We start from the raw sequence: 26,980 nt of genomic DNA on the forward strand, positions 1-26,980 counted from the left end.
AAATGTTATCTTGGTTACATTCCTTTAACATTACTGAAGTTCAGTCTCTTTGCATGCAGAAAGGGAATAATTATACTTCCTCAAAGAGTTATTCTGGGATCCACTGAAATAAAGTTAATAAATTGTCTGTAATGAGGCAGGCACTGAAAACATGCTACAGGTTATCTGAGTTTACCACACTCAAATACATTACAAATTGTTGTGGTTTTTGATGTACCTAAACACTATCATTATAGTTGGAGAAGAGATGAGCTTTACCACGCTCCTTTACAAATGGAGAAATTGTATTTTAAATGACCTGAACCTCATCATTTGGAAAGAGGCAGAGAACCCTGTCTTTTGACAACTACTCTCCCCTATGAGTTCCTGTTCAATAGCAAGCAATATAGCAGTAGAAGGAAAGGCCTCTCTTAAATCAAGTAGAATACATCTTCCTTGAATGATTGAATGCAAACCTTGACTATGTAAGCATTTTCAGAAGAAGGTCATTGTCTATAAAATTAATTTTCATTCTTGGCTCAACAATGCCTGCTGGCCATCAGAGCTTGGTGAAAATCCCATCTGTTTAGTTGGGGACTGGCCTGATTGATGAAGAAGAATTGATAGAAGTTAGAGGATAAATCCTTGTACTTACAAGAATAAATTATTTAAGTGTTCTTTAGTTCTGGGTGGAAATTAAGTCCGTCTAGACATGTAATATAAAGTAGAAAATGAAAGCTTTTATCTTAATATAGCTAAATAATGAAAGCCTTTGTGTATCTCACACATAATAGATGCTCAACGAACTCTGTTAATTTTGTAAATTAAAAAACTTCTTTTTTCTTTGTGAATTAATCAGATTGTTCTCACTGAATAGATATGTCAAGTATACACTAAGTACTAAAACTTTATTTTCTTACCCCTGTTTTTTTCACTTTATCTTCACATATTTCTATTAATACTAGCCAAGCTTTAACCATGCCTTGTTTTGTGTGGTTTTTATTCCCCACGTAATTTATATATAATATATAGATCAAATCAAATTTACATTATCAAACTAGTCACATTCTATTCCTAGAGATACTAAAACAAACTATTCCCCATTATCCCCAAGCCAACCCTCTGAGAATTGCTAGAGTGTGTTTAGAATTTATCATCAGTCCATATATGAATGCATTTCTTATCTTACATTGCCAATGTATTTAATATATCTTTTATGAATTACTGTTAGAAAGTGATTCCAGGACCAAGAGCCAGCACTGAGAGCAAATTCCAGTATGTGAGTCCAAGAAAGCTGAGTTTCAACTTAAAATCTAGCACAAAAGGAACCCATATTTTAAATTATAAACAATCTAAAATTTAAAAATATGTACTAAAAAGCAAAACTTATTTTAAAAAATACATAAAATTACTTGATTTTAAAGAAAACCTATAATATATAAGATTGACAATTTGAGTTTCATTTCTACCTAAAATCTCTGAGATAATTGGAACAAACTATCCTTTATTTGGTATTCTCTTTTTAACATGTCAGTATCGTGCACCAAAAAATAATTGATACAGTAAAATTTTATTTAACATGCATTTATTAGTAACTTGTAAAATTAAAAATCTTGCTAAGTATTGAGGAAAAAAAGGCAGTGACATAGGTCCTATGTTAACAGGGACTGTCAGTCTAATAATGGAGATTAGACACGAATGTACCCATGTTCACTTCTTTGCTTACAAGAGGTGATAGATTGTCAAATGTGGCTCCAAATTTCTTCCACTTTAGAAAGTGACATTTCCATTCATACAAACAAGAGATAGTATCTACTTCTTTATGTCCTTGAATTTGAGTTGGCCTTGTGATTTGCTTTGGCCAATAGAATGTAGCAAAAGTGACACTGTGTGACTTCCAAGCCAAGGCATCAAGGGACCTCACCTCTACAGATTTCATCCTTTTGAACTCAACTGCCATGTGAAGCAGCCAGACCTGTGAAGAAGTTCAGGTCTGCTTCCTGGAAGATGGAGAAATAGGTCCATCCGTCCTAGCTGAGACTGCTAGAAAACTCTTCCGGTCAACCTACAGAATTATAATAAATAATAAGAGGTAGTTATTTGAAGCCACTTTTAGGTGATTTGTTTAGGTGAGTTTTCAGGTGATTTGTCACAAAGCAACAGGTAACTGATACACTAAGCTTGACACACTCTCAAGACTGTTGCATCAGGGTTAGGCAAAACTGATATCAAAGCATTTGATACTTTCAAAAAAGAGTCTAAGTAGAAACACAGCCCTATCTGATGACCAGTTTGTTTGCATTATCTAAAAAAACAATTATGATTTTAGGTAGTACAAAGATTATTCTCAGGATCTGTATTCCAGCCTAATCATAAAGTGGCATTGAGGGAGTCCTCTGGTACTTGGAGAAAAAGAATGAAGAAATTAACAGCTTGCACCTCATGTATAGTGGTACAAATGATGTAGTATTCTTTGAAATAGTCTTAAGTATTATTCAAAACACAAAAAGTGCTCATGTAGATGCCAAATAAGTAAAATTTTTAAAGCTGAAATGTTCTGACCAATATGAATCTTTCTTTGTGCAATCTAGAAAATGTATTAAGTAGATTTTCAGACAATACAAATGAGAATGCTATCCTTGGGAGAAAAAAGTTTTAAGAGTGTTATGCATAGAGAAGACCCTCAAATACCTGCTGATTGAATGAGCTGTTCCTTAACTCCGCTGCCTTCCTTCCTCTGCTAAGCTATACCACATTGTTAACCCTATACATTTAAAAAGATGAGAAATGTTACTGAAAACATTTATTTTTTGGCAAATATTCAGAACTCCATAACCACCATACATTTAAAGTCTTTATCCAGGCAAATGGCCCCCTGTGAATTAGTGGCTAGATCATGTAGGTACTCCAAATAACATCTGCAAAAATTCATTTAGCACAAAATTATATTTTCCACCCACTAGACAATTAGACATAGTGCATGAAGGGAGGAGGGCGAAGGAAATTATCTATCAAGAATATCTCAAGGCACTTGGCAAAAGTCCAGGTTTTGGATGAACCTAGTTACCATCCTGTCCTAAGCATTGCAAAAGTAATTTTCTTTCTGAAATTGAAAATTAATGTAATGTTCCTGAAGGGAAACATTTAATAATAATCAAGTCAAGGCACAAGGCACTTGATTCCCTTCCGTGACCTTAGTCCTAATATATTAGTAACCCTGAGGCTCTACTCTTAACTAGATTGTATTTCAGAGACTAAATCATGAAATTATGAAGTTCTGATGCTCTCCTTGCTTCCATTTCATATAATAATCAGTTTTAGCTGATGAATACTGCTAAAAAGTATAATAAACCTTTTTGTTTCAATTTTTTTTAATCAAGTCTTTGGTCTAATAACATCGTTCTACACTAAAAGAAATCACTTTAATGAGTTATATTACGATCAAATTCTGGCCAATATATTATATTTACATATGTTTAATAGATCATAATTAATTAGATAATCTAAAACTGAGATAGTGAATATATGTCAACATTTAATAAGAACATTTTTTGCAATAAAATACTATACCAATACTAAAGGAAACAATTATAATTATAAATAAATTTATTAGATATCCAGAAAATTCAATTCTATTACCTTAAAACTTAAATAAACATAGCAGTTAATAGCAATTTTATTACAAATTTCACAATTTCCTTCTATGAAAAAACTCTACAACTATCTAAAATGATCATATTGTATTTTGCACAATTCTAACAAGAAAAGTAGATATGTTTACACTGGAGGTATCTCAAAAATTATAGATTTTTTTTCTTAAATTCATTGTATTTTAAACTCTGGCTCTATGGAACTCCACACATAGCACAATTGTGGTTTGAAATTATTTTCATAGAGAACTGATAACAAGGAATTAATTCCTCATAAGACATTGTTTTACAATTTAAATTTGTACCAAATTTTCTTACCAGAGGTCCTGGTTCTGCCTGACAGTAGATTCCTCTTATACAACCTAGTCCTTCAAATGTTTGACAGTAATTATTATGGCATGAACAGATTTGCCTTTTAGAAAGATCATTTTGGTTTCATGGTGGAATAAACCGAAAGGGAAAGAGCTGAAAGAAATTAGGAAAGAGACTAGACCAGAGGTGGGGAACCTTTTCATGTTGGAAGGCCACATTAATTTAGCTGTAATCAAATTAGGCCACATTCAAGAAACTTCAATTGGATACGCTTAAAAATGTACATTATTTTGTAAAAATCTAACTACTATGTACTTTATAATTTCAAAAACTAAAAGCTATTCGTTAATTTTAAAGGTAACTAACCTTTTAATGACTTTGTTGTGTCTACTTTTTGTTGGAAAGCATTGGAATATTTGGTTGCAGCATGGAGGTCCGTGGTTTCAGTTGATCCTCTAGATGGGTATCAGTTTTGTGACCTTAAGGGTGTCTTTACTTGGGTTAGGTAGGAGATCGGATTCGCAGCAATAAGTGATGGAAAAGCAAGAAAGCATTTTTCAGGCATCTTGCCAAAGGCATGGGTATTCTACTGTATTTTTCCATATCTCAGATGGATCTTTCTTAGCATCGAACAATGACTTTCAAGTGTCATCTCCTGAGAGCTCAATCAATTCCATCTGTAGTTCTTTAGGGGCTTTGGTGATATCAACTAGGTGAGGCTGAAATGCCAGTTTGGGTGTTATGTCATGATTCTCAAAGTCAGTGAACCTTTCATTGTATTCTCCAATTAATAGGTCTATAGCAGTTGCATATTCTTCAGATGATTCACATATATCATGATGCTCTTCAATGACCTTTGATAACTGGGGAAAGTGTTTATCCAAAATTTCCTTTTGAAGAAGAAGTGTTTTGAAAAAAGATAGCTTTTTGTGAAATGCCTGGATTTTTTGCCACATATCATATATAGACTTAATTTTACCTTGCAAAGAAATATTCAAGTCATTTTGATTTGACATGATATCACACAGAAATGCTACATCCCTGTACAGATCGTTCAATAATTCACATTGCTGATTTTGTTCCTCACAAAATTTAGCTACCTGTCCCTGAGATAGCCAACACATTTTAGAATGATCAGCAAATCCACACTGAATACCTCATCGTTCAACTTTAGCATGTTTTGAAACTGACCATGCCATGTTGCATTTGCATGAATATAGTTAACAATACTTATAACTTATTGCAAAGTGTCACTTAAAATAGTAGCATTAGCACGGAGATTTTGCTGATGCAAGATACAGTGAAAAGAAATGAGAGCATCTGGATCTGTTAATACTTTTTTTAAAAAATCTGTGCAATAAACCCTTCATGTTTTCTTGTCATGGAAGGTGTACCATCTGTAAATTTACACTCACTAAATTGACCAAATTCAATCCAACTTTATCACATTTATCCCGAAAGTTGTTAAAGATGTCTATTTCTGTTCTCAAGAGTGCCCAAAGTAAGTAACTCTTCATAGCAAAGAAAATCTTCTGTTATGACCTGAATGAAGTGTAAAACCTGCACCAAGTCAGTAGTATCAGTTGATTCATCCAAAGGGATTTAATAATATTTATTTTCCTTTTCAGGTATTGCATAAAGTTGTTCTATTAAGTGGGAGGCTAATTCATGCCGCCAATCAGTTATGGTTCTCCTTGAAAGAGGCAGTTTTTGACATTGAAACATTATTGGGGTCTAAACATCCTACAACTTCAACAATGCATTCTTTCACAATTCTACTCTAGAAGTTGCTTCAGTGGCATTATTTCCAGGTCTATTGCTGCTTGAAAGAACTGTGTTTGTTTTTGCTTTTCATCTTTTAATTTCATAATACAACCTTTTGCACCTCTCCCTCTAATTTAAAATATCTGTGGTCCTTATTAGTATTTACTTTTTATTTTTCTAAAAGACTAGTCAAGTACACTAGTGAGAAAGGGAGTGTTATTAATATAATGCTGATGAGCATTGAATTTCTTTAATGTTGATATTGTAGTATCATAAAGCAAGCAAATCATCTTATCTTTAGCAGAAACAGATTAACATGTCTTTGACATGATGGACTGTTAAGCAGACAGAATTAAAAAATACTGTTGAGCTGTGCAACTATTCACAAATCGCACTTCAAACAGAAACACAGTGCACCCTTGTCAAAAGCTGATAACAGGCTGGCATACTTGACCCCCATAAACTCGCCAACCAACCAGCTTCATGTGGTCATTGTGCCAAGTCAGGCAGGGGAAGTTAGAACTAAATCATGAGCATAGCAGCCATCAATTTAGCCCTTTTGGCTTACTAATGTTCTAATTGTGCCAGTCAATCTAGTGGGATCATTTTGTTGAAACTTATTTTATTCTTTGCTATTTTAAATATGTTCATTTTAAAAATAAAATAAAAATATAAAAGACAAACAAAAATGTACTAATAAAAATAAAAGGCTCTGTTCTATAAAATTTGGATTAAGTCAAAAGGCCACACGGAAGAACATAGAAGGCCACATGTGGCCTTAAGGTGGCAGGTCCCCCGCCCCTGGACTAGATTGACAAAATGTAAGAAAAGGAAAGAATTATCAATTCCTGGCTTCACATTGCCAAGTTGTCCATTTGCTTTCATTTATAAATTTCATATGTAGTTGAGATAATAATTAAACTGGCTAACCATTTGGGAAACAATTTTTAAATTATATTCTTCCTATACAATATATACTAAATACACTAAATACAAAATAAACTCAACATGAATTAAAGATTTAAGACTGAAAATGAGACCATTAAAGTACTAGAAAAATTACAGGATAATTTTTAAAAAATTCTTGGGTGGGAAGACCTATTTTTAGCATTACATCAAAATAAAAAAAAATTGTTAAATGTAATCATTTAGCAAGTATGAATCTGTCCCCAAACTTGAGTATACAGGCAATAAGACTTTGTTTCCTTTAAATTAATTTAATTCCACCTTTATTATAGTTGATACTCTTCTCTTCCTTAAGGTTGCACTGAATTAGAGAGGCTTGTGTGGTAGCTAGAAAATTAGGTAGGTTGAGGGGTGGAGTAGGGAGGGATGACGGTGCTTTCAATTTCTAGGTAATTTCTAACATTGCCACTCTCCATATTCAAGTCCATGGATGGTCCTTGAAGTCAGGTAGCTTTTTCTCTGTGGCTTCTGTGTCACATAGGCACATAGGGAATGAATCTCCTCTGCCTGGGTGCATGATGCAACCCTTCCTTTCTGGGATCCTCCTCAGGGAGCTGCCAAAGGCAGCTCTGAAACTAGCTTCTCTGAAAAGTTCTCTATAGTGGCAAGGAAAACCCTGCTCTACCTCCTGTTACTCCACTGTGATTTTCCTCTCCCACCTGTCTCCCCTTTTCCTGCTATAATGGACTTTGATGGTACATTTTAAAATACTCAGGTTATAAAGAATTACCAAAACAGTCAACATTTCCTCAAGGGCAAGGAAGTCTTGGTCTTTAAACTCTCTGAGGAAAAAATATTTGAAGAAAGGAAGGATAACCAAAAGATTAGCTTTCCAAATTGAACAGTCTTAGCATTCACATCATAACTACAAAAAATTTTCAACTTCTATGTAAAAAAAAAAATGCCCCCCAAATCTTGAAAGATTAAGAAAAAACCTGGGGAAATTACCATAATCTATATGAATCTATGTGACAGAGAAAGAGCACATTTGATTTCTACAAATCAAAAAGCAAAAGACAGCATCCCATAGAAAAGTGGCAAAGAATACAAACTAATATTTAGAGGAAGAAATATAAATTATCATCAAATGCAAAAAGTTACTCTCACTGGAAATTTTAAGAATGTAAACTAAAATAACAATTAACTACCATCATGTGAGTCATATTGGACTATTTTTTTTTTTAAAGTGTGAGACCCAATATACAGAGCTGGTGTTAGGACACAAATTACTTGCCTCAGGCACAGAATTTAGTTAGGTGCCAAAAAACTTAGCAATCAGGATGAATGACATTTTGATGCAAATTAGTGCCAAGAAATCCATAATGAATAAAATATCAAAACTTTATTAAATAAAGTCAGGATCCAGCCCTGTACTTATATGACCTTAAGGCTGGCCCTGCAAATATTGGTAAATACCAGGAGAAATAAGCACACACATGCACTGAAAATGCCCTATAAATTAGTAGGCAGTTTGGCAATATACATTCACAATTAAAATACACATAGCCCTTGCCATAAAAATGCCACTTCTGGGAATTTATCATAATAGCATAATATGATAAATGAATAAAGGTATCTATATATTAATGTTCATTTAAACATTATTTAAAGGAGAAAAACATTGAAAACAATAATAAACAATTGTTGAAATAAATTGTCATAGCCATTCACAAGGATACTCAGCAATTAAAAATGACGTAGATGTATATGTTTTTACGTAGAAACTTGAGCCAATAGTATATAACTGAAAAAAGCAGCTTTCATTCTTTGTAAATGAAATAGTATCCAAAAAGTTTTGTGTTACACACACATTCTATTTATCTATCATCTGTCTACCCCTGAGAAGGTAGATTTCTGGGCTATTTTTAAAAAATTTTCTGTATTGACATTTTTTCTGATTCCTAAAGTCATTTACACCAAGTTGCGGGAGAAGAGAGAACTCATCTGAGAGAATTCTCATCAAAAGAATAACTATGATACCAAAACCCCCAATCACTAAACAAAATCTAAAAGCTATTCAGCTCATTTTTTGCCTCTCTTAGAGTATGGCATCCAAAAAATCCAATAAGGACCTGCAGCACTTTTAATCCTTAGGACTTTTCCTTAAGTCTGCTTTTCCCCTTTTGTTTTGAACAAATAAGTATACATTCCTGTAAGAAGTGATAAAGGAAAAAAATATGTATACAAGTTCTGGATTTCACTTTGTTTTACCCTTGAATGCTGAAAGTTGGGGACCCCAATTCTAAATTAAGGGGGGATCTCTTGTAATTATGGTACCTCATGTTTATACCTAAGCATTCTCCCCTGCTAATCCTTCAACCACATTTGAGAATAGAAAAGGAAAAAAAAAAAAAAAAAGCCAACACCACATACTGGAGCCTTGGACAAAAGTCTGGTGTCACAGAAGCCAGAAAAGAAAGGTTAAAAAAAAGTGCTGATCAGTGCCAAATTCTACAAAAATGTAAAGGTGTGAGGACTAAAACTAGATTGTTGAATTGGGGAACTGGAGATCATTGACCACTTTCAAGGGTACACATAGAAATAAAATCCCAATGTAAGTAGATAATTAATAGTCCTGGGGGATGTAGGACTGACTAGGATCTAAAATGAAATGTGAAAGTGTGCACAAATCACCTGGGAATCTTTCTAATACCCAGATTTTGATACGTAGGTCCAGTGTGTTTAGAACAAGATCCCAGGTGGTGCTGACGTTTCTGCTCCTCAGGCCATTCTAGGAGAGGCAAGGAGACAGACATAGTGCTAACTCAGTTTAGGAAAGGAAAGGAAACGTCTCTTTCCCCCAGACTAAATTAGGGAAAGAGACACGATAGGTGTGGAAACCAAAACTGAGAAGAGAACAGATGAGGGGAATTTATGCTAGATGACTTTTAGCTCCTCCATAAAATAGGAATGAGCTCATTTGTTGAGAATGAGAGAGTGCGAAGAATTGAAGGCTTGGAAACAGTAGGGAAGTTTTGGATGAGCAGTTGTAAGACGCTTATTAGGAGATTAAGAAGAGATGAACTGCTTTTTTGGTGAGGTGCATTAATAACATAATTAAGCCATAGAATGAAGTGTGGGCATTAGGAGGAGGAAGTAAAGATGACTTTCCCCAATTAAAATTAATGAGCTAAATTTCACCTGCGGTGGCCACAATGTGCTTGCTAATGACTACCTTAAAAGGCTCAGGAATGCAGTTCACCCCATCACCTACACATTTGAAGCAGCCTACCCCAAATCCAATTCAATTGTCTAAGCCTTTTCTACTTACCCAGTGTTCTGCGAGTGAATACCGTAAAAAAAAAAAAAAAAAAAAAAAAAAAAAAAAAAAAATACAGCCTCTAGCTGTAATCAGGCTGCCCAGAAACAAAAACCACATGGAAAAATGAGAGCTTCCAGATTGTTTAATATATGGGCAAAGAGCAGTTTTCAATGTATGCAAGTTAATTTTTTCCCCAGCAATTATCTTAGTTGGCATTCACCCAGGACCTAAGGTCCACATTAATCCTTTGGCAGCAAATGGCCTGAGAATCCCTAAAGACCTGAGGTTCTCCTGGTGTCAGCTTGGCTCGGCTGTGCCTCACTCATCTAAAGAACCACTTCCCCTCTCATCATCCGCCCAGCTCTCCAATGCTCCAAATTGAGGACTCACTCTCAGGTGTTGCCTTGGAATTTGGTTCTAAGTGTGAAATGAACATTGTTAGAAAATGAATCTCCCCTATGTGTTTGCTCATTAAAAATGGAATAGCAAAAGGAGAAAATAAATTGCAGAAATTCATCAAAAGGAGTCCCTCAGCTGCCTTCAATATTCACAACATTCATGAGGTTAGCTATTGAAATATGAAAAGGCAAATATGGAAGAGCTGAAAATGAGCAGACCTGAGACAGGCTGAGAGCAGAATCACAGCCTCCAGGTCTTCCCTGCAACTAGCAGTGGCTGCATCTCCCCAAGTCTGATAATTTCCCTCACTAATAGTAACTTATGTACTATGAACTTTTCTGCCTTCCTCATCTTCTGATTATTTCTACCAGACTCATTCCCCAAACTCCTCTGCTGTATTCCTCGGCGGGCCTTCTCTGAAGCCATCTTCTTCTTCACTAAATTATCCCAACCATCCATATGTGACCACCCACCGTCCCTCTCTTTTGGTCATTTACACATCTTACCTCCTGTGTTAAACTAATACCTTCTCAAAGACAAGATTCACAGCTTGTTTTATATCTTCCATAGCATCTCATTTTATTTTTAAAGTTTTTATCTGTATGGATGTTGTTTATAAAAAGAAATTCAGTTAGAGACTGACATGGAGCTAAAATAAATGGTAATTATGAAAACATGTTTTCATTTCACTTCTGGAATTCAGTAAGTACAATCAAGGATTTCGCCTCAGTTTTTCCTATATTCATCCGTATCTTTGCTTTTGATTGCATCGGAGTGCGTGATATGAATTCCAAAAGATCTTTGCAAGAAGCCTAATCAGACCTACATGATATGCTTTTGATGACTTAGACTTTGTTCCCATAAACCACAATGAAATACATTAAACTTTATAGAAACAATTTTCTCACATTCTTAAATTACAGAGAACAGAGAAAAAGGTAAAGGTTATAAATTTAAGGACAATAAGAATACGTAGGAAAAAAACAATCCAGGCTTTTAAAGTCCTCTATTCAGCAAAAACATTCAAAACATTTCAACAGATGTCATGAAGACCATTTTGAAGTTTTCATATATCATATGGAAAATTCCTTTTTCAATGTGGAATTGACAGGATAGTTTGGTATTAGACAATAGTAATTTCATTTGCTAGGAAATTCTAGAACAATTAATATAAGCTGTTATCAGCAGCCAGCTTTGTGGTTTAATGAACCCAGTAAAATATTCAAAACAATTTCAGGCTTTTTTTTTTTTATACAGAATCAACTTACCACCCTAATATACCAATAGTGGTATGCCATTCCTTCATCACAGTGTTTAAAATATTGGTGTCTAATCTCAATTTTGCCTTACTCTTTATAAATCTAGTTTCTTGTCAGCAACCATAAAGGTTTTCTTCAGTTGCCTTAAACTATTACTGCTTTAAAATAACATTTAAATTAAACTGAAACACACCATAGCCCCTTTTCCTGAGACATAAAAGTTTAAAAAATGTAATCAGCATGACATTTTCCAAGTAGACCATACTAAATAAGGTTCACAATGTGCAATTTTTAATATATGGCATGTTTCTCCTAAAATGTTGTTAAAATAACTTCTCTGACAGGGTTAAAAGAAGGCTTAATAATTATCTGCTAAGTGCCAAAAATGAAGAAATTTATCTTACATGATATGGTGAATAGAGTCAGGCTGGACTTAAGAGACAGTCAAGACTGGGAATTGTACAATATTTAAAAATATGTCTGTTTTCAACCAAAAGACAAAATAGACCAAAAGGATATTTGCTGATTACTGATTCCTATGTGGAATTACTATGTAATGTATAAATTTATTAACCTCAAAGTGTGACATATTCTTTGGTTCATTGAAAAGTATTTTAAACATCTGAGAGGAGAAAAAACTAAAATTATTCTAAATGCTGTAGTTCCTACTTACCTCCATTGTTTTCAATCATTTAGTCTAAATTAACTTGGTATGACCAGGGAATTTAGTCTAAGACTGTGATAAAAAAAGATTGTTATAGCCAAAAATCTAACTGAAATATTCTAATTAGCACCTGAACAAAGTCAACATGTAAGTTTTTAAAAGTAATCTGGGATGATAGTCTTATCTATTTTAGCAGAAAGTGAATAGAATTCATCCTTTCCAAATTATTTTCTGATGTATATTATGGAGACTAAGGGGTGGGGAACCTGCGGCCTTCTGATTTAAAGATTGTTCTTTTTTAAGCACCAAAGGAAGCAAGAAAAGCTTCATCTTTTTCTGCTGCACCCCTTTTAAGAAAAGGATTTGTTCTGTAAAATTTGGATTTAGTCAAAAGGCCACACTTGAGGACCTAGAAGGGCATGTGTGGCCTTAATCAGGTTCCCCACCCTGGCTGGTGTGTCTTTTCTAAGAGCATTACATCAACCTGCCTGTCTACATACATGACTCATGCTTGGGGACATTAAAAAATCATCAATAGCATCATTGTCTCGAAAGAATGGGCAAACCTGATTATCCTCTGTAGCAACTGTACATACGAACTTAAAATGCCATAAATAGGATCTGGTCCTTTTTCCTCCTCATCCTCAACAATATCCGGGAAGGAGATTCAAAATGGGAATCCTTCTGTTTTTGTTTGCACAGCCTGCACAGGCATTTGCTCCCACAGATGTTCCACATTTACACACAGCAAAGGAGAATGTCTGAAAACCACCTTCGCCAATGCAAAACAATGACTTCACTAAATAGCATTCCCTTCTGTCCCCCATAGGAGTTTTATTAAATGGTTTCAGATATTTATCCTCTGTGGCCATTGGGAAGATGTGTCCTAGAATTGTCAGTTGGTAGGCCTCCTCAGAAGTTCTTCCACTCTTTACCCCTCTAGGACAAAAGTGGACTGCTTAGTGTCAGAAAAGTGTTAATTATATGAAGATATTTTTCTGGCTAAATCATTTAAGGAGGTTTGTTAATGATAGTCTTAAAGAGACTTAAGCATCAATTAAAAGGAAATGCAATTACTATACTGACAGCTTATGTATCCAAAAATGATTGCTCTTTGTAAAATAGTAATGTTCAGGCATGACTAAACTATTTCTAACTGTATATTTACCTCACTGTTTACTACTTAGTGGAGGAAAAAAGTTAATTGAAATATGAAAAATGTTTAGTAAGGAATTATAGTAATTTACCAAATAATGTTGACTCCATTCACTTTCGCAACTAGAATTTGCTGAAACACCTAGCAATTATTTATACATAGTAAAAAATTGTTGGGTTGGCTAATCAATAAAACATTCATCTCTTCACCAAGCATTTTTTAAACACCAAGCACAAAATAAAAAGCCTGTGAACACAACTGCATTGGATTTTATTTCCTCTGAATATACAAATCCCATCAGGCATTTAGCTTTCAACTTTTATGACTCCAGCATTGTCACTAGAATCAACATAAAAATAGTGTTTTTCTACATATGTGCCCCTGCAGAGAGGAAGACTCTTTTTCTTGCCTGAAAGTATTTGCATGTCTTAAATAAATGGCTCAAACTGTACCCTGTTCATTAACAGGCCTACCAACTGAGCTATAACTAAATGAACAGTGAATTTAAGCCATACCCTATAAACAGCAATGTGTGAGAGCACCTAAATAGCAATTTAAATGCATCCGTTTCTGTAAAATGAATTCTTAAATGATTAGGTTTATATTCAACATTGTGGTTTACCTGATTCAGCATCTCCCCATTATCATGTCTTTGTTTACTGCCATTTTTCAGAACCAGTCTTGCTCTAGCATATCTTTTTTTTTTTTGAAAAAGAAAAGCACAAATCTTATTTTACATTATGATGATCGCTCTTAGAAATTTATAAATATGAATATTGTTTTTCAGTTGACAAGGGGAAAAATTGTCTAGGTATCCAAATGGTAGCTGTATTTTGCTAGAATTTAAAAAAAGCATGTTAAAACAAATCTATGAAAAAATTGAACAAAGCTTCGAAAAAATTGAGGGAAGAAAAGTTATTACTTAAGGGACTTTTTCTTAGTAACTTTTCAGTGATTTTTATGGTTGTTTTTGACATTCCCTCAGTAGGGAATTGGCCTTATTTTACGAAGGAATGAAGGCCGTGATTGTTTATACGTTTTATCAAGAATGAGTTAGTGACCAATAACTTTAGCCATCAAATCACTCTCATTAAAATTCTTCTATTGCTGTTTTTCTTCTTAGCTGTCCAATTCCTTATCTATAGTTACAAATAAGAACCTCAGGAAATTCTCGGACTGCTTATTCTATTCTTTCTTTCCTCCACTACATCTACTTCTTAGCACATTCTGCATGTTCTCAAATATTGCTGGAATATTTCTAAAATTTATCTCTCCATTTCAGTTCTACCAAGAATTTTTCAACTCTTCCTTTATAGTTCTCATGACCTTCTCCAACTGTGTGACCACAAGTTATCCACACTTCACTCTACCAACAATTATTTGTAGTCCCCACACTAGAGATTCTCAGCCTCTTTGTGGAAAGATGCTACACTTGATTGATCATCATTATTATTTTTCAGGAATCCTTTCTCATAGGAAGAAATAATTTGAAAGCGATTTTAAGAAAAAAGTTGGTAATAATTTTGGGAACCCAGATGGCACGGAGAGTATGGGGCTAACTCTACATGAGGTACCTGACCTGGATTATCTATAAGCAAAGTAGGGGAGTGAGTGTGTGGGGAAAGGTGGAGGAAAGTAGGAAAAAAAGGAAATGGGGAAGAGATAGTTGTGAAAAAAGACAGTAGTGGTAAAAGAACAAAGACAGTGTCTGTTTCCAGACAAGAGCATTCCTAAAAGTCATAGAGAGTTGTGCCGGGCAGAACCTCATGCCCAAGTCATGAGGTCAGCCTTGGAGATGAATACCCTTTTATTACTAGATTCCAACCAGCAGATATTGGTAAAAGTGCAAATACTTTGAAAGAGTCACATATTCTCCCCATTATTTTTTGAGACAGAGACGAGCTCTGTTGCCCTGGCCAGAGTGCAGTGGCACAGTCTAGCTCAGCCTCCAGAGTAGTTGGGATTATGGACCCCCAGCACTGCACCGGCTCATTTTTTTCTATTTTTAGTAGAGATGGGTTCTCTCTCTTGCTCAGGCTTGTCTTGAACTCCTGAGCCCAAGGGATTCTACCCCATCGGCCTCCCAGAGTGCCAGGATTACAGGCATGAGCCACAGCCCCTGGCCTTCTTCGCATAAAGTCTGTTCTTACCCTTTTCCTCACTTCAATGACACCTATTTTAAGATCTGAGTTCGTTGAGGACAAGAAATACATCTGGTATGCTTTCTTGGCATAACACCTAGCTCAGTAAATGAGGATGTTAAATAAATATTACTGGAAGAGGAACAAATGAGGGAGCATCAGTAAATATTGCTTAATGTCACCTTTTGACCTATTCCTTATCCTGCTAAACCTTTCCTTTATGACTCTAGGTGTAAACATACTAGTTTATCTCATATACAAATTCTTGAAACTGATTCAATTCACATAGGAATAATCTGGCTTTTCCCCCCTAGTTACTGCATGTTGCAATTGAAGGACATATATTTTAAGTGAATCTCTCATCTAGTAGAAAATTAGAATTCTGAATGACTTTGAGAAGCTGAAAAAAATAAATGTACTGAAGCTCCCTGGAGATAAATGAAGAATAATTTACTTTGCAAAGAAAAAAAAAACCTTCAAAGGAGAATGCAAAAAAGTTAGCTATACACAGACAGCCATTAAAAATTATTATTTCACTGGAGGAAGTCATAAAATCATAGTATCCTAAGACAACAAAAATCTTCCAGTTCAGTTTCTACTATCTACATATAAGCAAACCAGGATAAAGAGAAATTAGATGACTTATCCAACACTGGACAGCTAATATTAATACATTGGAAAGGGGCGAGTAGATACTAAGTCTCCTGACTACAAAACCAGTACTCACAAGAGGGAGTGCCATTGTCAGGTTTCAGTCTGAACCATTGGTTCTTGGCGTGCCTATGGCTGAAGAATGACCAGACACGCCAAAGTTAGGCAAGCATGAAAATGAAGTTTATTGAGGAGAGGAAGACAGGATTATAGGGCAAGAGCAAAGTATAGGTTTACAGAGCATGATAATACGTCACAGATGACGACGGGACCCATTGTCGCAGCAAAGGGAGAGCCAAATGAACTGCGCAAAAGGGACTGGTTATGGTCTGTGTCTTGTTTCATAGCGCCCTATTGGAACCTCCCTAGTGGCTCAGACGTGGCCATAGAACCACTTTGGACAGTTGGGAGTCACATGACCTGAGCCTTAACTATGTGGATTCTAGGTCACTTTCCGGACTTTATGGTCCCCCTGCGGCTCGGCCTGTGGGCTAGAGAGTCCCCGTCATTCTTTTGTAGCTGGTGCACCAAGTTCTGATTGGCAGATCTGTAGGGTATTCTCTCCTCCCCAGGTATGGCAGCCGCTTGGGAGATTAGGGTGGGCCAGGACCAAGATGGGGTCTACAGTACTTACTTTCATTCTTAGGAGACCCGGAATCCCTCACTATCTACCTAACAATATGATAAAGATATTTTAACAATAAATAATGGAATGTATGGAATTTGGATCACAACAATTTTAAGAGATATGAAAAAATAAAGAGAACTTGGCAAGAATCCATAATAATCAATTAAAGTTTTGGGAATTGGAGTTTATAAAAGGAATTGCAAGAATTACAGTTATTAAGACTTCAGGGAAACTTAATTACCAGCTTCCGGTGTATATGATACGATATTATTATACAGAGAATGGCAATCAGATGTATTATTTTCACCGAAGTTAGAAGTAGAGAACAAAATTTATGACACATACTAATTAAATATAAGGTAGTTTCCTGTTTATCCACGTGGGACATCCTGTTATGCTTTCTTGGCATAGCACCTAGCTCAGTAAATGAGGATGCAAATATTTTCTCCCATTCAACAGGTTGTCTCTTCACTCTGTTGATTGTTACCTTTGCTGTGCTGAAGCTTTTTAGTTTAATATAGTCCCATTTGTCTATTTTTTTTTTTTTTTTGCCTGTGCTTTTGAGGTCTTAGCATAGAATCTTTGTCTAGACCAATGTCCTTAAGTATTCCCCCTATGTTTTCTTTTAGTAGTTTTATAATTTCGGGTCTTACATTTAAGTCTTTAATCTGTCTTGAGCTGATTTTTGTATATGGTGAGAGATAGGGGTCCAGTTTCATTCTTCTGCATATAGAAATCTCATTTTCCCAGCATCATTTATTGAAGAGACTGTCCCTTCTTCAATAAACATTTTTGGTGCCTGTGTTGAAAATCAGTTGGCTGTAAATATGTTAATTTATTTCTGCATTCTCTATTTTGTCCCTTTAGTCTATATGTCTATTTTTGTACCTACTATGCTATTTTGGTCACTATAGCCTCATAATATATTTTGAAGTCAGGTAATGTGACACCTCCAGCTTTGTTCTTTTTGCTCAGGACTGCTTTGGTAATTTGGGCTCTTTTTTGGTCCCATGAGAATTTTAGTTTTTTTTTTTTTTTTATTTCTGTGAATGACATTGGTATTTTGATAGGGATTGCATTGAATATGTAGATTGCTTTGGGCAGTATTGTTATCTTAACAATATTAATTCTTCCAATCCATGGGCATGGGATGTCTTTCCATTTGCTTGTGTCTTCTTCACTTTCTTTCATCAATGTTTTGTAGTTTTCCTTGTAGAGATGTTTCACCACCTTGGTTAAATTTATTCCTAGGTAATTTACTTTTTTTAGTAATTTTTATTTTATTTTAATTGGTATTGCCTTCTTGATTTCTTTTTCAGCTTGTTTGTTATTGGTGTATAGAAATACTACTGATTTTTTATGTTGGTTTTATATCCTGCAACTTAACTGAATTTATTTACCTGATTTAAGAGCTCTTTGGTGGAGTTTTTAGTTTTTCTAGATATAAGATCATATTATCTATGAAGAGGGACAATTTGACTTCCTCTTTTCAAATCTGGATGTCTTTTATTTCTTTCTCATGCCTAATTGCCCTAGCTAGGACTTCTAGTACTTTGTTGGGTAGGAATGTTGAAAATGGGCGTCTTTATTTTGTTTCAGTTTTTAGAGGAAAGGCTTTCAGCTTTTCCCCATTCAATATGATGTTAGCTGTGAATTTTTCATATATGGCCTTTATTATGTTGAGCATGGTGTTTAATTTCCACATATTGTACAGTTTCTAACGTTCCTCTTGTTGTTGATTTCTAGTTTTATTCCATTGTGGTCTGAGATGATAGTTGTTATGAATTCTATTTTTAAAGTTTGTTGAGACTTGTTTTGTGTGCTAATATATGGTATATCCTGGAGAATGTTCCATGTGCTGATGAGAAGAATGTGTGTTCTGTAGCTGTTGAATGAAATGTTTTTTAAATGTCTGCTAGGTCTATTTGATCTAACATGCAGTTTAAATCCATTTTTTTAAATTAATTTTCTGTGTAAATTATCTGTTGAATGTTGAAAATGCAGTGTTAGAAGTACTCAACTATTATTGTTTTGGAGTCTATCTCTTTGTTTAGGTCTAATAATATTTGCTTTGTATATCTGGGTGCTTCAGCGTTGGGTGTATAGGTGTTTACAATTATTATTCTTCCCTTTGTCATTATATAATGACCTTCTTTGTCTCTTTTTAATATTTTTACTTGAAGTCTGTTTTATCTGATATAAGTATAGCTACTCCTGCTCATTTTTAGTTTCTGTTTGCATGTAATTTTTTTTTCATTCTTTTACTTTTGTTCTATATGTTTTTATAGGTGTGATGAGTTTCTTGTGGGCAGCATATAGTTAGGTTATTTTTTCCCCCCATCCTTTCAACTAGTCTATATCTTTTAAGTGGAAAGTTTAATCTGTTTCCATTTAAGGTTATTATTGATATGTGAGGGCTTATTTGTGTCATTTTATTAATTGATTTCTGGTTGTTTTCTATAGCCTTTGTTCCTTTCTTTCTCTCTTATTGTTTAGCATTGTGTTTGAAGCTTTTCTGTAGCAGTAACATTTGAGTCTTTTTCTTCCTTATTTGTCTGTTTGCTCTACCAGGGGGTTTTATAATTTGATGTATTTTTATTATGGTAGATATCATCCTTTTGCTTCCAAGTGTAGGACTTAAGCATTTCCTGTACAGCTAGTCTAGTGTTGACGAATTCCCTTTGCTTTTACCTGTGGCCTGTAAGGTTTCTGCTGAGATATTTGCAGTTAGTCTTATGAGAGTTTCCTCATAAGTGACTAGATGTTTTTCTCCTGCTGTTTTTTGAGTTTTCTCTTTGTCTTTGACTTTTGACAGTTTGACTATAGTATGCTGCAGAGAATAGTTTTTTGAATTTTGTCTGTTTGCTAATCTCTGAACTTCCTGTGTCTGGATGTCTAAATCTCTTGTTAATGTTGCGAAATTTTCAATTACTATTTCATTAAATAGGCTTTCTATCTCTGTAATTTTCTCTTTCCCTTTGGGACACCAAAAATTCAAATATTGGTCACTTTATGGTGTCCCATATGTTACATAAGCTTTTTCCATTCTTTTTTCTTTATTTTTGTCTGAGTGGGTTATTTCAAAAGATCTGTCTTCAAGTTCTGAAATTCTTTCTTTTGCTTGATCTAGTCTATTGTTGAATCTTTCTAATGTATTTGGTATTTCCTTCAATAAATTCTTCAGTTCCAGAATTTCTTTCTTTTTTTTTTTATAATATCTATCTCTTTGGTAAATTTCCATTTCATGGCTTGAATTGTTTTTCTGATTTCTTTGCATTTTTTTTGTATTTATTTTTCATTGAGCTTCTTTAGTATCATTATTTTGAATTCTTTTTCCAGGATTTCATAAATTTCTATTTGATTGAAATCTGTTGCTGGAGAATTATTGTGTTCCTTTGGAGGTGTCATAGTTCCTTGATTTTTAAAATATTTCCTGTGTTCTTATGTTGATATCTGCTTGTCTGGTATAATAGTTACTTCTAATTTTTTGAATTTGCTTTCATAGTGGATAACTTTTTCTTGAAGATGCATCTATGGTGTTGATTCAATTGGGAACTTTGGCTTTGATACAATAGCGTAACCTCCATATGATTTCCTCAGCTATAAACAGCATTAGTGGTGGCTGTGATTTCCTAAGTGACTTAGGGTGTGGTTTTTAGTGGAAACTGTGGTGAAATTTTGCTGTGGACAGGGACACCTGGTTGGTCTGTCCTTAGTCCCCAGTGGTGGCAGCTGCAGGCCAAGCATACCTGTCTTTGGGACCCAGAACATTGTATACTGGAACCAGTGCTAGCAGGTCCAAGTGGGCCAATTTTGGGGCCTTCAGGCAGCTTTCTCATGTACTGGGATTGGCAGAAGTGGGCCAAGTGGGTGGTGGGTTCTTGAGTGCGGTATGGGTGATGGTACTAGCAGTGCTGGGAGAGCCCTCTGGCTCCCAAGTGGTCCATGCTGGTGTTGGCCATGGCTATGATGGGCTAAACAGGCTAGTCTCCAGGTGGTGCATGCAAGTAGGTTCCTGCTGTGATGTAATTGTCAGTTTGGGAGGCCTGATTTTAGTCTCTGGGAAAAATGCTCAGGTGTCAACAGTGACGAACTGGGTTGGGCAGTTCCCAGGCCCTTGCGTAGCATGCTTAGGTACTGGATGGGGGTGGAACTGGGCCAAATGGATCTGTCCTCAGGGCCCCTAGTGGTGTGTGTAGGCACTGCCTGTGATAGGCAGGTGTGGAGTGATCCCCATGTCCCCTATGAAATGCTCAGGTAGGGATGGCAGTAGCTGTGCTGCAGGTTGGAGTTGCTTTCAGTGCTAGTAGCTATATTCAGATGTCTAGGGAGTACATTTTTTGCTAGTGTTTCAGCCCCACTGGCAGCAGCCCACAGTGGTGGCAGCTGCAGGTGGGGGAGTTTGCACTTGAGCCCATGAAAATGCATGGTAGCTTTGCTGCTGAGGGCAGTGGGGTTTTTGCCAATGGCTCAAAATTCAGCCCTGGTAGCATCAGCCAGCCACAGGGGTGGATGCAGGTGGGAAATGTCAATGAGGCTCCCAAGGATGTGGAGATGTAGGGGCTTTGGGACCCTGGGCAGGAAGCAGTCTAATGGAGGCTGGACTCTCAATATTATAGCTGCTTAGGACTAGGGGGTTGTATGGGACCCAGCTTGAGCTCCCTCTTTGGAGCAATGCTGTTGCTTGGTCTATAGGCAGCTTCCTATGTTAGTGTTGGGGCCTGCAAGGGTTTAGGGGCTCTCCTGTGGCTAGGATTGCAGGAGTTTGAGGTGGGCATCTGGACTGCTGGGATCTCTCATTTATTTTTTCCCTGAATTGGGGAGCCTCTCCAGGCTCTCATCCAGTCCTGGGCAAGCAGGCTGCCTTGTTTCCCTCTCCATCCTTGCTTTAGATATTTCTTGTCACTTCTCTGTTGAAATGCAGTGTTCTCTCTTAGATGGTCTATCCGAAGTGTGATTATCTACTCGCTATTTTGGTTTTTCTTTGTGGAGGAGGCAAGTACCAGATGCCTTTAGTTAGCCATCTGGAAGCACATCCATTTTTTTTTTTGAATTGTTAATGTTTGCCTGATGCCATGTATGGATTTTCAAAAATAATCCTTGATTAATTTACCTGTGGTATAATGTAAAATATGTTTGGTCTTTCTCCTGGGTTCTGGACATAGACCTCATAAATATTTTTTAATTTCCTGAGTGATAAGGGTGATAGCAGCATCTTTTTTTTTTTAATAATATTTGGTTCTGGTACAAAGTTCTTACATCTCTCAGAATTTCCTGAGTGATAGGAGTATCTTTTGTTTCCTGACCTTTTGATCACACCTGAGTTTATGATAATGAGGTAGTTTAAGGTAGGGCCCCTAGAGAACCTCAGGATGAGGCCAGTCACTAGAAAGACAAAGTGATTAGAGGATTAGAGCGTTGGAACTTTCAGCCCCACACACAAACCTCCAAGAAAGGAGGGAGGGGGCTGGAGAGAAATCTCTATAAAAATTCTTGGACAAGGAGATTTGAGGAGCTTCTGGACAGCTGAACATGTGGAGGTTCCTGGAAGGCGGCACACCCAGAGTGGGCGTGGAAGCGCCATGCTCCTTCCCACATACCTTGCCCTGTGCATCTCTTCCATCTGGCTGTTCATCTGTATCCTTTGCAATACCCTTTATAACAAAGCAGTAAATGTAAGTGAAGTGTTTCCCTGGGTTCTGTGAGCCATTCTAGCAAATTAATAAAAACCCAAGGACAGGGTTGTGGGAACTTGCTGGTCATTCAAAAGCATAGGTCCGAAGCTGGGGCTTGTGCTTGGCATTTGAAGCAGGGCAAAGTCTTGTGGGTCTGAGCTCTCAACCCATGGGATCTGATGCTATCTCCCGGTAGATATTGCCAGAATTGAATCAGAGGACATCCACCTCATGTCTACTGGAGAATCCATTTCAGAATTTCTTGCTTGATGTGTGTGGAGGAAAAAAACCCAACACATCTGGTCTTAGAAGTGTTGTATTGAGCATGTGAGTAATGAATAGAAAGTAGGAAAAACACCTTTTTGGCTTTTCCTTTATTTTTACAATACGTAAAAATTATAGCATCAAATTTTAGTGTATCTATTTTTTCCTTGGAAAAACAGATAAAATTTTCCTATAATGGTATAATAATAAGCATGTGAGGATCTCAACATAATGCCCTTCCCAAGCCCTGTGACATATTACCCAGCTAGGTGCAATGTCTTAAATTAGCCTTATTTTTTTAACTTCAAAAATTAAACCACCTTAAGAAGAAAGAATGAACCACTCTATAGAGAGGCAGCAAAGCACAATGGTTAAGAATATAGATTCTGGAACCAGCTAGTCTACTTGGGTTAGATTGCCATCTCTTACTACTAAGAGCTATGTAAATGTATGCAAGTTATTTATCCCTGTCTGCGCCACAGATAGATGTAAAATAGTGGTAATATTGGTAACCAACTCCTATGGTTATGGTGATTAAATGATTAAATAAATTAAAAATTATCGAGCACTTTGAACAGTTCTTGCTTGGCACATAGGTACAAATTTATGGCAAAATCTCAGCGTTTGGACAACCCCATTTGCAAAATTAAATACTCAATGTACTGCTACAATATGTGCAACTATTATGTATCGATAAAGAAAAACTGTGGAAAAAATTAAACACTTATAATCCTACATGACTAGAAGAATAAAATTCTTCTGAAATGTTCCAATGCATACATCTGAAAGTTGTAAAAGCTTTCAAATATGAAGAAAATCATGGCAGACATTTGAAACTTACAGAGTTTTATTTAATACTAAAAACATAAAATGCCCAGCTTGGAAAACCTGACATTGAACTCATACCTGAGAAATAGCAAATACAATCCCAGTGTGGGAAACTGGAGCCTAGTATGTCTCATACTTTCTTCACAATAGAACCGTCTCCTCACCTGTCCCCAACCCCACCTGAAAGAAATATACACGAAGCCTTTGAACCAAACAAAGGAAAATTTCAGGTTATATTAGTGTCCAATAAACCAACAAAATGATCTTTGAGAGGTCCTTACTCCTACAAGAATCCAGAATTGATTCAATGGGCATTTTTTGGCTGGTGAGCAAGTATACAATGGTCAGAGGTCATCCTTCCAAAGCTGGCAGTCAGATTCCCACTTTTATTGCTTGTAAACACTGGAGGATGGAGAATGGGAAGTAGGAACATTTATTGGAAATTTCAACACAAAGAAGAGGACATTTAAGAAAATGTTCTGAGTCTCCAACTCACCAACTGTAGATCTTGGGACTTCTTAGCCTTTACCATTGTGTGAGCCAATTTCTTATAATAACTTATAACCTACACACAAAGTATAATTTGTGTGTGTGTGTGTGTGTGAGAGAGAGAGAGAGAGAGAATTCTATTGATTGTGTTTCTCTGGAGAATCCTGACTAATACAACAGCTAAAATTAAAAAGAAGTGTTGGCAAGGATATATAGCAAATACATTTTTATACATTGGGTAGGAGTATAAAATGGCATAACTGCTTCAGAAAACAACTTGACAGTTATTTATAAAGTTAAACATGGACTTAACATATGACCCAGCAATTCTCATCCTTGGTATTTACCCAAGATAAATGAAAATACATATCCATAAAAAGACTTGGACACGAATATTCATAGCTGCTTTATTCAGAATAGCCCCAAATTAGAAACAACCTAAATGTTTATCAATAGATGTGTAGATAAACAAAATGTGATATATCCGTATAATGGAATACTGCTTAGCAATAAAAAGAAACAAACAACACAGGACAAAATAAGTGAATTTCAACCACATTATGCTGTGCAGGAGAAGCCAGGCATAAAGGTGCATACAGCACAGTTGAGGACGATTGACTGGAAAGCCTGATGATTACAGGGGTGTATACATCGTCAAAATTCATCAGACTGTACACTTAAAAGTGTTGGGCATTTTCTTTTATGTATATTGTACCTAAATAAAATTGGTTTTAAAAGAAAAAAATCAAATGAAAAGTTTTGGATTTTATATCACATACCTTTTCATCTATTTAGTTTTTATTTTAGGAAAGATTCATATTGCCAATGCCAGAAACTAATCCCAAGTTCTGTTATTTCTGCCTCTAGTAATGAGAAATTGTGCCAAATTAGTGTGGAAAAATTCTTTCTTAAATGCCTTTTTGTATTACATGTCAAAGCAATGATATTTATTGTACTATAATTGAGGTTTCAATTGCACCACAGACAGAAAAACTAGTTCCTACTTGCTTTATCAATTCTAATAACAATTTAAAAGTTAGTTCTTACATGCAGTCATTGTGAGCTATTCCCATTGATGTAAAGGCTAAATAGCAGTTACGCCACAAACTATATGTCAGAGTTTTTAAATTAGTCTCGTTTTCCAAGAGGCACAATTCTAGGTTTATATAGTTTAGTAAAAAATAGTCTCTAAGAAAATATTTTATGAGTTTTTTTCAAAGCAAAATTGGATAATCAACAAGGAATATAATTGTGTGAACAACAACAATTTATGAGTCCCCAAAAGGAAAAACACATGGTCAGAAAATACTCTTCAACTGTAGAAGGAATTAAAAGTGAACAAAGAAAAATTCTTGATGTCCTAACAGACACTTATGTTTTCCAAAGTTTTTTTTAACCATTATAATTAGTAAAAAATATATTTTATCCTGACACATGCATACTTGTATATAAATGAATATTCAGTTCACACGTACATATGAATAACTGAAACAAGTTTCATGTATCAACTTTTTCTCTTTGTGCAATGCACTCTGATGTTTTCTATTTCATTAACGTAAAAATGCTGGTTGGACTGAAGTTTGATTAACACTGGTCTACTTTATGAAAGATTCTTTGTAATTTCTTCAGAAGGTGAATCAGGGAAAATAGCAGCAGGAGAGAATTTAGGCAAAGAGAAGGAAGACCTTCTAGAAGGTAATTACTAAATGTTGGACCCTGGAACTTATGGGCAGGGAATGGTCCAAGCATTGTTAGAAGAATGATTGACAACTATTTGTCTAGAATGACTTTTAATTATAGATTTATCCAAATATGGTAGATGGACCACATGACCTTTTGAGTCGCTTGCAGTTCCAAAAATATTCTAAAACTCCCGTTTATTTAGTAATTAATGATAAATAGATAATTTTTCTTTTTAATTATTTCCTAGTGATTGCATTGACAATTGGTTTTGTTATTTCAGGATCTTATCTGCCCTTGAATTTATTCATTTTATCTTTGATGATATAATTTGTAAAACTATCATATGAATATTCACTTTTCAAGAAAGTTTTAAAACACATTTAGAGATTGTATTAAAGCATAATGTACATGTATACTGGTCATTAAATTTAAATTAAATTAAATTTAAATTTAAAGGTAAAAGAATATAGGATTTTTATCTGAATGATTACATATAATTTTTTTAATAAATAAAAATTCATTAGAAGGTAAAGTTTATTTTTTATCTAAATTATTGATGTTTACAGATATTTTGACTATGTCCTACATTTGTGTCTCTTTACTCTCTTTCTTTTTTAAAAATATTATGATACTTTTACTGCCCTTAAGGGCCTTGCCTATAAATCTATTATAAACTTCTTGGGAACCATTAACAACCAATTTCATATTCTAAACTATCCTTGTGCCAAAACATTTTTAATAACCCACTTATGACATTTCCCCATAGTACATTATTGTCTTTTGATATAACAAATTTTCAAAAAGTAAATATCCCTGATTTGCTACCTATTTGCACATGGATTGATTATTAGAAAGTAATGGCCTTTTTGGTCCAATGCTAATAGTTGTTCAAATAATTTCATGAATCAGAGCATGTGTAGTAAATTTGATGCCTATTTTACTTGGCTATAAAATTGATGAGGATTAAATACAAGGGCATTCAAAGCAAGCGAGGGTTCCTCTCATAAAACTAAAGTGACAACTCAAAGAATAGCACAGACACTCACATTAATCATGCAGAGTGAGGTGGTGATAATCACTGTGTCCTGTGAATGTTTTAGAGGTGAAATTGGGACAATGAAAGTCAGGTGGCAAATGTTCTATGACAGCTGGACAATGTGTACTATTATTTTCAGGTACACTATTGTCCATGTTCCTTCCTGAGAAAGAT

This window comes from Eulemur rufifrons, chromosome 1 (genome assembly GCF_041146395.1).
Source record: "Eulemur rufifrons isolate Redbay chromosome 1, OSU_ERuf_1, whole genome shotgun sequence".
NCBI lineage: Eukaryota > Metazoa > Chordata > Mammalia > Primates > Lemuridae > Eulemur > Eulemur rufifrons.